We start from the raw sequence: 15726 nt of genomic DNA, 5'->3' as shown, positions 1-15726 counted from the left end.
TATAGCTGTGAGGTTTTTTGAGATATAATCAGTTATGTGTGACATGGATATGTATTAAGGCTTTTTCTAAACCTTCAATAAACCTCAGATAAAATTTCAACTAACTGCTTGCCGTATAAACTAAATTGTGGAATACGGCAGGTAGTTTCTACCATAAAACACAGTGGTGGCTGCCTCATAATTAGGCCTGTCACAATAACAAACTCTGCTGGATGATAAATTGCCCCAGAAGTTATTACACTGAACAATAATATTGTTCAGTGTAATATAGAGACAATTTGGTGCTACGCCACTATCTAGCAACCACAGCCAAGCCCAGACTGTTACCTAGCAACCCAAGCAGAACTTTTTACTGACAAATTGAATTTAAATGCATGTTTTAATATTTAAATTTGTTGCTTAATTTTTTTTTAATCACAGTAAATAGAACTAGAAATGCTCACCAATAGTTCTCAAAAGCAGACATGAATGCACCTAAAATGTCTACATTTGATTTATGAAACTTTGATAAATATGCCAAACTGTTTTCAAAGAAAGACAGTGACCCAAACCCTGTTCTTATTTAAGGCTACCTTCACACAGCAGATCTTGATGTTCAATTGCGATTTTTTCCCCCCAGGTCATTCATACCAAGAACTATATTCAACCGCAATCAGATTTCTGTGTGAATGATCTACGATCCAAAAGCAGCCCAGACGCACCAAAGAAGAATGTTGACGTCACACAGGATCGATCAATTGTAAAGTTATTCAGCAACGGGAGCAGACAATTTCGTAACAACACAAAAGAAGCTAACTGGATTTGAGTGACATTTGTTGCTAAAAATTTGGAATAAGATTTCTTATACACAAGACCCTAAGATAATGAATGTTTATTGTTGAGATGGACCAAACATGTCACCAACTTTTTTTCGTTTTTGATTGAAACCAAATTGTTGCACTTTTGACTTGACAAAAAGTTTGGACGCCACTAGACTACGACATAAAATACCAGAAGTTTAAGACGTTACATCTGTTTACTGACAGAAATGGGATTAAACCAAACATATTTGGTGTTTATCCATGAGGAGGTAAGCGCTCCCGTCTAGTCCCAGTGGGTCACGCAGAGCGGTTATTAATAGACGCAGAGAGTCCTGGAAAGTCAGGGCCACCAGAGAGAACAAAACCCGACGCCAAGGCAGAAGCTGCCTTGGCGTGGATCCTGTGGATCAACAACACAGGAAAACACAGAGGCCCAAGTGTTTAACAGCACTGACGAATTAATAATGAATAACGTGACGCAGGGGCTCATACGGTTACACGGACGCAAAGCGGAGACGCTTGTGATATCAGATCGTCAGCAAACTGCATTTCTGCGTGGCGCCAGCCGGAGGAGGAGGAAAGTGGGCTGAATGTGGTATGTCTGTTGGGAAAAGGCCACGGCTAACACAACATGTGACTGATAACTAAATAAATCCCCAGTGAAGGACTGAGCTAACCCGTCTCCACTCTTACGGAATAAAAATAAACATTTACAGTAAAAAAACTCTTTCAAGGCCCCCGTTTCTTCTGTCTGAACAGTTTTTAAGGAACTTTACAAAACATTTCTTAAAAAACAAAATATGTAAATAGTTAAGCATCATCCACCAGAATGACCCATGCTGTTTTAATTACAGAGCTAAACCTGAAAGCTGAATTAGAAATGAAACAGTAAGTCCTTTCCGGTTTCCTTTGAGGTCTAAAAGAGAATTGGATTTTGGACCTAATATATTAAAATGGAAATATGCAAATTTCACATTTTGTGCTTCCATTTTGGTTTCTATTGTTTTTAAAAAAATCCCACCTGGGGCGTGCTGTGGTGGCGCAGGGGGTTAGCACGCCCCACGCTTGGAGGCCTTAGTCCTCGACGCGGACGTCGCGGGTTCGACTCCCAGTCCCGACGACCTTTACCGCATGTCTTCCCCCCTCTCCTCGCCCTCCTTCCTGTCTGCCTACAGTGGAAAAAATACGAGCCACTAGCGCCGCAAAAACTCTTCAGAAAAAAAAAAAAAAATCCCACCTATCTGGTTTTTGACAATAATTTGCAGGCCTGTCACGGTAATATTGTTGTTTTGAGACCATTTACATTTAATATAATGTAATGGCATAATAACACAAGAACTCATTCCCAAAGATCAATAAATTTGACATTTTAAAGAACATTTTAACACTACAACTGGAAGACATCTTAAATATCCAAAATGATTAAACAAAGCAAAAAAAAAACCAAATAAAATGAATCATGAGGTCTCTAAACAAAATTTCCATCAAAAAAAGGACTAGTTGAGCCCAAAACACCAACCTAAACACTTTTGTCATCCGGTTTGGTACAAAAAGAGAGAGAGAAAAAAAAGGTGAAAAAGGATAAGTGATAAAAATGGAAATGATTCATTGTCTTTTAGTTGATTTATTGCTTATTGCGATGGGCCTAACAATTTAATGTTTTTTGGCATCTAAACAATGAAAATCTCCGGAATGTAACGTCACAAATCAGCAGGCACTGTGTCGTTACCTAGCAACCCCAGCAAAGCTCAGGGCCTTACCTAGCAACCAAAGCTGAGTTCCAGCACATTTGATTGGCTGGTTTTACCATTACATGTGCTGTACATAAAATCAGAAATCTGGATGTTGACTGCTCAACATTTTTGACCTGTTCAAAACAATGAAAACATTGTTATACTTTAAAAGTGAGTGGTTATATTTTTCAGATCCTTCTTAGAAAGAACCATATGATTCAAGAAAGACCGCTCCAGTATCGAAAATGACATCGAGTTTGACATTTTGGTGTCGTGACAACCCTAGACAGAGTAACCACAGAGGAAATGGAGAAAAGGTAGACACAAAAGGTAAATACACACAATGAGTGTCAGCATGTGCAAATGTTTCTGTACAACTATGAGAAAGCATCGCAAGATGGTTCATAACCCAAAACTCCGAGTTTGCTGGGAAGCAAATGTCAAGAGACAAAAGACGCACAACCTAAATGTATTTTAAAATAGTTTTTTGAGCATTTTAAATCAATTCAGAATTCCCAGGACTAGGAACTGCAATTCTTTATAAACCTACTGCAGCAAGACGTCACGTGTGCAAGATCCCAGCAAAAAGCTGCTTGCTTGCTTTTTGCTGCTACGATGACAATCATTGGTTTTCACTATCAAGTTTTCAACATAACGCACTAAATTTTAAATGTATACATCATATACAAAAGAAAAAGAGACGCAGTGCTTTGGTACACTATAACAACTAGATAAGTTCAAGAACAAGTTTTAATAAAGAAAAAAAGGCGAGTTAGATGGTAGTAGGCCAGTTATGCTAGCTTGACTTTGACAACTTTAACATGCAGATGTTGTGGAATTCGGTGTTTCACTTCAGTTAAAAAAAAAAAGAAAGAAAAAGGTGATATACACACACCAAATCTGACTGATCATCAGTGAAGGAGGTGTTTAAATTAGCTAATCTACCACCACAGCAACGGTAGCTAATCTGCCACAGCAATCACTTATTAAAAATAAAATAAAAAAATAAACCAAAATCACCATTAAGCCTGAAAACATAATGCTCAATACTCATGAAAACTGAATATTCTGTTTTGTGTGGGAAGTGTTTGCGTGTTTTTTGGTATTGAATCTTTATACATTAGTAGTGTTGTGGCCAGTTACCATGGCAACGACTGTGCGTAGCGTAGCCGAGTTATCAACGGTTGTTCTGCATCATTTTTCCCTTTGCTGTGGCGCACTGCACTGAATTAATAATACCTGCATCTCCAGGTTTCATTTTGTTAACGGAGTTGTTCTATCGCAGCAGCACGACTATGGATGGCAACCAAAAGAATTGTCTTTTTGCCCACAAGGACTGTGGAAGCACGCAAATTTTCCAGATGTAAACAATAACATACAACAGGCTCTATAGAATCTATTTTTTTCCGTACTTCTAACCATTTGATTTTTTGTATGATCTGCATGTTGCAGTTATACCTGAATTTCCTGCATTGGACAACAAAGACAATCACTATTCTATTTATTTGGTCTGTTAGTTTGATTTCCACTAATCAACAAAACAGTCGGCGAAATGTCTATACTCAAAGCGGTTGGGAAGCTGAAGAAATTCAGTTCGAAACCATCTTAATGGACCAACTTCACACTTTAAAAGTGCTTCATTAGGCCTTAATGCGCTTCCTGTTCCTCTTACTTCCTGTACGTTACATAATCTTTCAGCCAACAGCTTCAGTGAGCAGTGACAGCAGGAAACGTGACCCGAGACTGACCTTTCTTTACACCAAAGCAAACCACTGAACGACAAACAGAAAAAGGCAAGTTAAGCACAGGCAAAGAGTCTTGTTGTTGTGGCCAGAACCAAATGGAGGACAAAAAAAAAAACTTTGGCGATTTCCACACCAACTCCTTCAATATCTGGATGGAAATAAAGTGTAAAGAAGCTTTCAGGAACCCAGCGAATGGCTCCAGGAGCGGGGAAGACCCAGGCTTGTTTTGCACATTGGGTTAAGGGTTGTATCCTCTCCAAGACATTCTGGGAAGACGTCCAAATAGAGCACAGAAAACGACTTAACTGCAGCTTCATTACGGACTGAAGGCAGGCATTATGGCACAGAAGCAGCTGGAAAACGAGAGTGATGGGCAGAGGCCAGTCAGCTCAGATTAAAACACCTCGCTGTCGATGTAAGAGAGCAACAGCAGCAGCCTGCAAAACTCATGCAGCAGCACATATAGCTACAAAATAAAAAATTTTTTTTATTGAGCTGACAAATGTATCCTTTCCAGATCTCATCTTTCTGCACTGCAGAAACAGGAATGCATAGTAAATATTGACATTTCAACATTGTCTAATTAGAGCAAAGTGCCAAAACCAAACTATGATCTAACTGTTGTTCCTCTGTAAATCATTAGACGTTGCACAAGGCGTTACGCAACAACAACCGAGACCAAAACTTGGTTCTGAACGAAACCTCCGCCACAGTCAAAGCAGAAAATCTTACACTAAGAAATCCTTCATTTGACCTTTGTGCTTTAATTACTCAAAAAAAGAGCAGAGTGTAAGTTTTAAAATATTTATATCACTTTAAAAAATGTTTTTCCAAATTACAACCTGAAACTTTTGTGTATTTTAAAATCAGGATTTTATCTGGGGAAGAAAAACAACAAACTGCATCATGTAGCTCTAAATTTTGTTTATAATTGCTTCTTGTTGCATGATGGACAGTTACTCTCTCTGGTTCTGGATGCTATGCAGCTTCTACTTCTTTTACTTTCGGAACAGTGTGTGTGTGTGTTTATGCGTAACCGTGGCAATGAGGAATTGTTTTTACAGTTGGGAGCGGCTGATTAGCATCTGAAAAGCGCAAATAGCACATGAACTATGACCCCTTTGAAAAAAGGTTCATGGATGCAGAACAGAGAGAGAAAGAGGAAGTTTGAGCCATCTCTTCCATTGATCATAATGGGCAGGGATTGCATCCCCTACTCCAACATCCCTGTGCTTTGCTTTCTAACATTACGACCAATAAGGAGATCTAACGCGGAACAGCAAAAGCAAATGAAGTGGATTAGCAGTTCTTGGTGTCATCCAGGACATGTTACTGTGAAATATCGTCTCTGAGAAAGGCTGGGCGATATTGGAATTTTATCGCAATAATTTGTGGTACTATTGTGATGACGTTAAAGATTATTATTAAAAAGAAAAACAATGTATTACTTATTTTTAGGTAACTGTATGGTTGTGAAAGTATGCCACAGCATTCATAGTGTCACAAACAAATACTGTATAGTACTTAAAGAAAATTCACATTTTAAAATTTTTCTTAAAATTTACTTTTTTTTCTAGAACTCTGATTTTAATTTCAGAATCCTGACTTTTTCTAAGAAAACTGACTTTTAATTTTACTTTTCCCCAAAATGTTTTTATTGTTTTTCCCTCTCAATTCACTTTTTTTCCCCTTTCAATTGCGACTTTTTGTCTCTCAACTGCAACTTTTTGGCTCCCAATTCTGACATTTTTTCTCTCAATCCATATTTTTTAGGACTTTTTTCTCAAAAACCTGACATTTGTGTCAAAAATCTGACTTTTTAATTTTGCCTGTTCTCAAAATCTTGCCTTTTTTGTCAGAAGTTTGATATTTCTTCTCAAAATTTTGACTTAAACTCGGAAGAGTAAAGTCCGAATTCTAAGAACAAAAAGTTTTTTAGATTTTTTTCAGTGGCTCTAATCCTCTTCCGTATTTCCAGGAGTCATCGTGGCTCAAATTTGCGTCATTCTCACCCAACCTCACAAAATCAAGTTAAAGAGCCAGCCTGCGCTCCAAATCTGTCTGCTGTACATAAAAACATTAGCAGCTTTTGTACGTTTTTGGTGGAGCAGTTTCCGTTGGCTGCTCTGTATGCAAAACATGCAAAAGATAAGCACAACAGCAGTGGTATGAAAATATGCGACACAATGCAGGTGTCACAGTCAGATCGGCTTTATGTTTTGGGGAATTCGCCCTGAAGCCTTGCTTTTTATTTCATTGGACTCAAACTTCAATGCCTGGGCATGAAGGCATTCTCAGTGTCGCATTATTCTTTCATAGCTCACCTTAGCGGCACTCCCTGTAACTCACCCCAAAGTTCTCAGATCACCTAACCAGATAAGAATCACTTTGTCAGCAGCTCAACAAATCTGTGTGGATGCAGCAGCAGCTGCATTTAAAAGTTACAAATATATACTGTACATTTTTAACACAAAATGATCATTTCAAGTCTGATTTGTCCTTAAAAGTGCTTAAAAACATGGCTGCAAGTTACTGTTCAGCTGCACTTTTATGCAGCAAGAATAAAAAGAAAACAGGAAGATGCTCGCAGCTCTTAGAAAGTGATACGTTTCACCTCCAGAGGAAAGAAACGTAGAGCTCTCAGCAGCCCTGAGAGACAATTTGGATCAAGTTGCAAACTCTGTTAGGAGCTAAATATAGTTCTGCAGGATATTATAGATACACAAATGCAGAAAGACTGTGCACAAGGAGAGAAAGCGCGCTTGAGACAAACCTGTGTAAAGCATGGGTGCATTCAACAGGCCGGTGGCAGAAGCCCAGCATAAATAAATAAAAACACAGAGGAAGACAGTAACAGGAAAAGAGAGGCCTTAAATAAACATGACACCAGTTTTCAGAAGCAACACGTAAGCACTTTGCTGTGCAAATATATCTGCCGCTGTGATAGAGCTTTAATCACATCACGGTTTCTACACACTTTACATTTCCAATACATTTTTAGTGCAGTTTTCAGGTTGTATTGTCAATATGATTAAAAATACGTATAAAAATTATATGAATTTATAGCAAAAATTAGAGATGAACCGATTGGCTTTTCTTTACCAATACTGATTTATAATGGCTTCAACTAGGAGTTCACCAATAAAATGGACTGATTTTCTTAATTTTGGAAATCAGCCGATACTTAATGAGAAACCGATCATCTAAAAATGAGGTCTGTGTGTCTTTAGTCACCCAACTAATTAATAAACTTAGCAACTTTGTCTCTATATTTAGCAACCTTTCAGACAATAAATAGGCATCAGTTTGAAAACTGCAATCAGTGCACTCCTCCTTTAACAAAATCCTTATATTTTTCTGAAAAGTCATTTATTTTGCAGAGACAAAATATAAAGAAGTAAAAATGATTCAAAATAGAATTTTTAAAAAGTGTTCACATTCTTCAACTGTTATTAAATAATACATTTTATTTAGAACGGACTTTACATGTAAATCTCCAAGTGCAGCAGAATGACAATAAAAGCATTATTCAATCTAAAAACAATAAAAACTCATTTTAAAATATTAATCATAAGATCTTAAGAACTAAAATGTTTTCAGTTCCTAAATATTAAAAATTAAATAAATATTAAAGCATCAAAACAGGTCAAAATGGAAATTAGCAGGTCAGGTCTTATAAAGATCGGTGATCGGCCTGAAAACTGCAATCAGTGCACCTATACTTTAAAGAGTCCTTTATTTCTTCCAATGATGCTAAAAGATTTTTTAAACAACCTTAACTTGTAAAAAGCCTTTGAAAAATCCCCAAATGTTTGGGAAACAGAAATATAAAAAGTAAAGATGATCCAAAGAAGTTGCAAAACTGTCCACAGACCACAGTTAAAGTGCTTTGTTAAAGCACCATTACAGGCCAAAATCGAAATTGGTCAGGCTCTGTAAAGATCAGTGATCGGCCTTAAAACTGCAATCAGGGCAAAGAATGAGTCCAGTTCTTTAAAAACAGTATAAAGTGATCTAAAGCCTCATCTTTAACTGAGTTTCAATTAAAATCAGGAAATGTGTATCAAATTACACGAGATGGTGAGTTTTTTATATACCAGAAAATGTGAGAATGACTGATTTTGAAGTGTTTAATGACTGGGAGATGAATATAAAAATCACATGTTCCTTTATTTGATTAGCCAAATTAGACAAAAAGAAACCCAGATCATAAACCTCCCACTACCGTGCTTCACAGCTGCTATGAGTTCTCTCTCTGAGCATCTCTTTTCCAAATTGATTTAAATGCAAACATAAGTCGTGCAGCCATATTGTTTCAGGAAAGCAGAAACATTCTCCTACAAGCAGTTTCCGTCTCATAGTGTGCTAAATGCTAATTGAGACAGTCGGAGATGCAGCTTTGGGATCTGGGAAGATCAGAAATGATCTAAAATGTTTCCCAGTTTTAAAAAATCTATTTGGAATTTGAAAATTCCCCAGATTGTTGTTTCCTGATTCAGTTCTATGAGACTTTTATTAATCCGAGAGGAAAACTAAATATTGTAACTCATACAATTTCCTTTAAAGAACTGTTGTAGATGCTGTTGGAATGAACACCTGTAGCAGTCTGTATTACAGCTATTTGGAAGAAGCCTCTGACTAAAGAAATTATGTTAATTTTTTTATGTTTTTGACAAATTCCACGTTGCACAATAACCTCCAGATGTTCCAGAATAATCCCAGAAATTAAGAGCAACAGCATTTTTTTTATCAGGTTGCTAATTGCTAATGTCTTCCCACCTTCTAACTGCTGATGCTCAGTTAATAAAATAATTTAAAACAAAGCATCAGGTCACTGCTTGCCCCAGTAAGTCCTTCTTAAATCAAACTGCGAAACTTGGTAAGACAAGAAACCTTCTTAAAACAAGATACAAAACTTGTTAAATTGACATGACAAAAACTTGGTAAAAGTGCAAAACGTTTACATGAATATTAAAAACCTCGTTAAAATGCAGAACTTAAGAACCTTCTTGTAACAACAAAATGCAAAACCATTTAAGACGAGGAACCTTCTCGTTAAAAAAACAATGCAAAACTTGTTAAGATGAGAAACCTAGTTTAAACGAGATGTAGAACTCGTTAAGACCAGAAAACTCCCAAAAACGAGACACAAAACTTCCATCCATCCATCCATTTTCTGTTCACCCTTGTCCCTAATGGGGTCGGGAGTGTTGCTGGTGCCTATCTCCAGCTACGTTCCGGGCGAGAGGCGGGGTACACCCTGGACAGGTCGCCAGTCTGTCGCAGGGCAACACAGAGACATACAGGACAAACAACCATGCACACACACACTCACACCTAGGGAGAATTTAGAGAAACCAATTGACCTGACAGTCGTGTTTTTGGACTGTGGGAGGAAGCCGGAGTACCCGGAGAGAACCCACGCATGCACAGGGAGAACATGCAAACTCCATGCAGAAAGACCCCGGCCGGGAATCGAACCCAGGACCTTCTTGCTGCAAGGCAACAGTGCTACCAACTGCGCCACTGTGCAGCCAGACACAAAACTTAATTTTTAAAAAATTGTTTCTTGTTTAAAACGAGATGCAAAACTCGTTAAGATTACAAAAACGTTCTCGTAAAACAAAGTGGAGTATGTGTTACACCGAGACACGTCGTTGAAACAAAAATGCAAAACTTGTTAAGACGAGAAACCTCGTTTAAATGTGATGTAGAACTCGTTAAGACAACAAAGTTTCACGCTTTAAATTCCTCTAGCAGACGACAACGTCGCTCACTTGCTCTCCATCTGATCAACTCTGGCATCCCTGAATGAATTTGAATCTCACTAGAACGAGAGAGTTTCTCGTTATAACAAGTTTTTGATCTGCTTAAAATTAGGGGATTTCTCATTGTAAAAAGAAACCACTGCTATATTTATTTGCTAGGTTTGGCAGTATTGTGCTTCCATAGTTATGGGGCTGGCAACATTTGAGGTTAAATTGATGAACATCCTGATATGCAGAGTTGGGTAGTAAGTAGTTACATTTACCCGAGTATCTTTTTTGTAAAAATTTTCTTTAGGAGTATTTTTATTACATTGTACTTTTTACTTTAGCAATTTTATCATGAAGTATTTCTACTCTTATTTGAGTACAATTTCTGGATTTTCTACCCACTGAATAAAAAATGTTTTAACCAAAAATCCACCAGACACAGCCACACGCCTGCAGTTCTTGTTAAAAGTTTCAGCAGTTTGGAAAAACGTTTGCCTGATCTTTTTATATCTTGTTACTTACATGAATTATCATTTTCACCTTTAAAATACCAAAATTTCCACTTAACTTTATAATTTGGTCCGGTCTCATGATGTAATTTTTAAATATTAAATGATTGATAAATTGATCAGTTACTCAGTACTTGAGCAGACTTTTTACCCCCCAATTTTTTTTTACTCTTGAATAATTTCTTAGATGGCTACTGAGTAAAAATATGTAGAAGTAGTAGTACTCTGATGTGAGTATAATGTTTGGGTACTCTGCCCAACATTCAGCTGATATGTTGAATAATATAATTTTTAAGTGGGTGTACTTTCTTTTTCACACCCGTTTTTATTGCAATATTTAAAGCAAATGCACCTTTTCTCCCCTCTACAGCATTAATGGGTGTTGTGAAACCTGCAGCTCTTTCCACATACCCACAGTATGTCACCTGCTCAGCTTCGGCTGTTTAAACGCCGCTGCTCCCATCAGCTAGCTGACAAGCTAACATTAGAAGTGGGCACATCTGGATTCAAAACACCCCTTTGCTCCTTCTCCGCAGACTGGAAGCGGTGGGGTTCGAACCGGCACGGCGTTCCCACCCGGAGAATTTGAGGACCCATGCCCCTGACGTGAACCCCACGGCGGCTGCTGAGTGGAGCCCCGCTGCGCCAGCCAGACCCACGGAGCTAACTTAGCATGCTAATTCATGTCTCCGCTAGGCTGACGTCGCCGTAGCGCCGTCTTCCACACACACATACACGCGCGCGCACATCTGCAAGGCGAAGCGGCGCTAGCTAATGGGATTTCAACTTTTTTTTTTCTTATCGGGCTCAGGAAGAAAGTTACGCGCTTCAACACGTACAAACGGGCGGTTACGAAACCCAACAGGCTCCGACGGTGACAGTGTTGAGAAATGCGGCGGTGCTCCTACCACGTTCGGCGGCTGTCTGGGATCAGAAGAGGCCGATCATGTCGGGACTCAACGGCCCCGGGTTCGGTCCACATTCCCCGGAGTGGCCGCCGCTGCTGCCGCCGCCGCCGCTCTCGGTATCACTGCGCAAAGATGGTCCCGATCCTGTCGCTTGATAAGAAAGGGAAAAAAGGAGCTGCTGCTTGGCGTTCACAGCGAGGTGCAGATGGTGATTAATAACATCGGCATGTCTGCGCTGAAGTTTCGCTTGAAATCAGAGGACGCGTCACCTTGCAGCGGTTCATGACTCCCACTGTTCAAGATGTGGAAGGGCAGGACGAGTCCGTATCACTCCCAGCCGCTAACAATAATCGGTGTGGCCACACGGGCATCCGTATGTCACTCTGCTGACATCCAGTCACCGAAAACTGCACTCCTCATATCACTCTCTTTCTGTCAGGTTTAAAATGTCTGGTGGACGGCGGCCAATTACATACAAAAAAAAAATGGACGCGTGAACTTCTGCCAAAAAAACTGAGAAAATGTGAGATTTGTTTCAGAGAGTTTCTGGAAAAGACTGGGAAATTTCTGATTTAAACAGTCGAAAAATTGCCAGAAAAAAAATCTGAAATTTTCTAGAAAAAAATAAGGAAAATTCCGAGTTTGAAAAGTTTAAAATGTTCTACAGAAAAAAATCTGATATTTTGAGGTTAATCTCAGAAATTTTCTACAAAAAAACTCCAAAATTTCTGATTTGAAAAGTAAAAAAATTGTGAAATAAAATCGGGAATTTGCCAGACAAAAATAAGAAAATTCATCAGATTTAAAAGTGGAAACTTTGCTAGAAAAAAATACAGATTTTGAGATTAATTTTAGAACTTTTATAAAAAGGGAAAAAAAAAGAAATTTCTGAGCTTAAAAAGTAAAAACACAAAGCTAGAAAAAAATAACTCAGAAATTTCTGATTTGAAAAGTTGAAAATTTGCACAAAAAATGAAATTTTCCAGAAAAGAAAATAAGAACATTTGAGTCTGAAAATTTTAAACTCTACTAGAAAAAAAAATCTGAAATTTTCCCAAAGGACATTTATGAGCTTAAAAAGTCAAAAAGTTGCTAGAAAAAAAAAATATTGAGGTTATCTCAGAGATTTTCCACAAAAACATGGAAAACGTGGAGTTTCAAAGTTTTATCCTTTGATTGTCTCTCCTTATACCAAATTTGTTCAAAGTGGGGCAGGAGGCCATTTTAAATCTGGATGAAGTAATGAACTCTGACCTGAGCGTTTAGAGCCACATAAAGTCAGTTATAAATTCGGCCTTCTATCACTTAAAGAGTGAAATTTTCAGGATTAAAAGACTAAGGTTTCACCAAGATCTAGAAAATATCATCCAGTTGTTTATCTTTGTAGCTCAGAGAATAAAATATTATTAGTTTATAAATCACTGAAAGGATTGGCACCACAATACATTTGCATATTTTATATGATACAAAAAGTAACTAAAGAAGCAATAATCTCATGCAATATGGTTGACTAAGATCTTCATTTACTCCTTGTAACGTTTCCTAAAGTGAAACACAATTCTGATCAAAAGTTGACATAAACGCATCTTGTCCAGATTAACTGGTTCCACAACATTTTGATGCTAATTTTAGAAACGGGGATTCTATGTTTGTGCTTAGAAGTTATGAAAGAAATCTACAAATTATACATTTCAGGTGAAATGTCAATGAAATCATGCACATTCACCATGTTAGACAAATATTTCATTACATATTGTAGAAAATACAAAATTTTTAAGGAGGAAAATTATAATTTTGTATTTTTCATATATACTAGTACAAATATATTCAGTTTTACAATCTAATCACAAATGTGTTGTAAGCATCAGTAAATTTCTTCTTAGTGTATTTTTAATTTATTTATATCTGCATTTCCTTTTGACAAATCATGATTTAGTCTTTTATTAACTTATGTACGTTAAAATTAAAGATCAATAAATAATCAAACAGATGTAAAACATCTATAAATAAAGCTGGAAAATATTGCACAATATACATTCAGTTTTATTCACTAAACTAGCTGCATAAAGCAAATATAAGCATTCACTCTACAAACACAAATCTATAACAAAACAATATTAAAGTGTTCAAAAACTAATATTTTATTACACTTATTTATTTACGTTATAGCTAATCCAATCATTAATATATTTTATGAATGTTTTTATACTTTTTTAATATTGAATAAAAATTTTTCCATCTTTGGATTTCAAATAGATAAACAATTCATATTCATGTTTGATTTTTGTGATTTATTTTATTGCTTCATTTTCCAAGCTACTATAAATAGGAAACAAACAACTTTGATTGTTTTTAAAAACAATGAAAGTACAGAAGTTTGATTTTATTTTACATTTCTGTTAATCCAGACATGGTCAAAGTAGACAGAACAAAAGAACAAAAGGCTTAAAAATATTCATTATAATATCTTCAGTTGCACCGTGCATAAATCTCAATAATTATTTGACCAAAGAATAAATAAATGTTCAATATAGTTGAGTTTGGTGTTTGGTTATAAAATTATAGTTTATGTTTATATTGATTAAAGTTTTGTTGAAAAACTGATTTGTTTCCAAGTTTTAACCACTTGCCATTACTTTTTAAATGATTTGATTTTACTTCCTGTACTAAAAAAACACACCTGCTCTCATCTAGTTTATTTGAGAAACTTTAAAAAATACTCAAGTCATCTTGATGTTTTGAGAAAGTTAGAAAATGTTCACACAAAGCACCAAGTTGCAACAATCTCAGCTTATTAGTGGTGAGAGGAATCCATGATTGTTGTTCCAGCTGTTCTGGTTTACCTTTGCTCTTTTGCTCCCCCTGGTGGTCGGGCAAAAAAAACTCACCTTTTGTAATTTACTTCAGATAAATTTAGCTTAATATATTCACACTTCCACATGAAAATAATCTTTATTCCTAAATTATCTATAGTGATCAAATCATTTTCTTCAATAATAAAATAAAAACACAAACTTGATTCTCTGACATAAAAATAAAATAAAGTTAAGCCCTAAGAAGAAAGGGTTGCATTGTGATATAATTTACTACATATTCACATCAGTGATGTTCAGTGGATTTAAAAACTTAACACAATGCAGATAAAATATTTTTGTGACTAAAAATAAACTAATTCAAAAATCTTTCCACATTTAATTTGACATATATTCTGCACAATGCTGAAAAAACTAACTTACAAATAACTTTTCAGCAAGACATAGGGCTTGTTTTAAAAATAAAGTACTAGTTCCACTGGCAGATTATTTTACTTTCAACAAGACATTTTTCCCTTGTTGTAAGTGAAATAATCAGATATTAAGGAATTATTTACTTAAAATAAGCCCCATATAATGCTAAACGTTACTTGTAAGTTAGTTTTGTTTACTCGGGTATTTGCACTAGAAAGTAGACCAAAAATATCTGGTAAGATTTTGTGTTTTGCAGTGTAGCTGTGAAACTGCAGCTTCGTTTTGGATCATCAGACTGATCTGAAAGACCTTCTGTTTGACAAAGAAGTGAGAAAAGATTCCTTCCACAAAAAAAAAAGAAAAAAAAAGCTTCTTTGCACCTGTTGCCAGCAGCCATTATGCACAGCTAATTATGTTGCTTAGGAGTTTATTAGCACCAAATGAGTGAAGTCATTATCTCCCAATTTAGCATGAAACCCCTAACAGACGATATAATTATGGCCGATTCATCTTGTTAAGTGAAAATGCTAAACTTTTTAGCTGCACAGATTGTATAATATTGAGTAATTTTATGTTTATTATGAGGAAAATGCAGAGAGACAATCCGAGTTCCTCCCCCTGAGTCGATTAACCCGGCAGAAGAACGAGGAGAGAGGAAGACTCCAGCGTTTGTCTGGAATAAAAGGAGGAACGAAACACTGGAGGAAGGTCAAGAGAACAGAAGAAAGGCTCAGCGGGAAATGAGAGAGCAGGAGCGAGGAACAGAGAGAGACAGAGAGAGAAGGACGAGAAAGTGAAACTATGTTGTCATGGAAACTGGCATGGATCTGAGGAGGAAAATAAGAATGCAAATTGGTTTATCCTCAGGGAACGAGACGGCGCTGCGGAGGAAAAATAAATCAAGAGACAAATTTAACGAGGAAGGAAGGAAAGGAGGAAGGAAGGAAAGAAGGCAGGAAGAAAGGAAGGTAGGAAAGAAGGATGGAAAGAAGGAAGGAAGGAAGGAAGGAAGGAAGGAAGGAAGGAAGGAAGGAAGGAAGGAAGGAAG

The 15726-nt window shown here is 36.8% G+C and overlaps 1 protein-coding gene across 2 annotated transcripts in view; it reads right to left on the bottom strand.

Annotated features, from left to right (window-relative positions):
* Positions 1–11866, bottom strand: part of bcl9l (B cell CLL/lymphoma 9 like) — a 43157-nt gene extending 31291 nt beyond the window's left edge. For both annotated transcript variants that reach the window (XM_023351209.1, XM_023351210.1), the window contains exon 1: positions 11452–11866. The gene's annotated coding sequence lies outside the window, so the exon portion shown is untranslated. The remainder of the gene's footprint in view (positions 1–11451) is intronic.
* Positions 11867–15726: the final 3860 nt, after the last annotated feature.

This window comes from Xiphophorus maculatus, chromosome 18, assembly GCF_002775205.1.
Source record: "Xiphophorus maculatus strain JP 163 A chromosome 18, X_maculatus-5.0-male, whole genome shotgun sequence".
Classification (NCBI taxonomy): domain Eukaryota; kingdom Metazoa; phylum Chordata; class Actinopteri; order Cyprinodontiformes; family Poeciliidae; genus Xiphophorus; species Xiphophorus maculatus.
The sequence above is the reverse complement of the archived record's forward strand: the minus strand, read 5'-3'. Positions and strand labels throughout refer to the sequence as shown.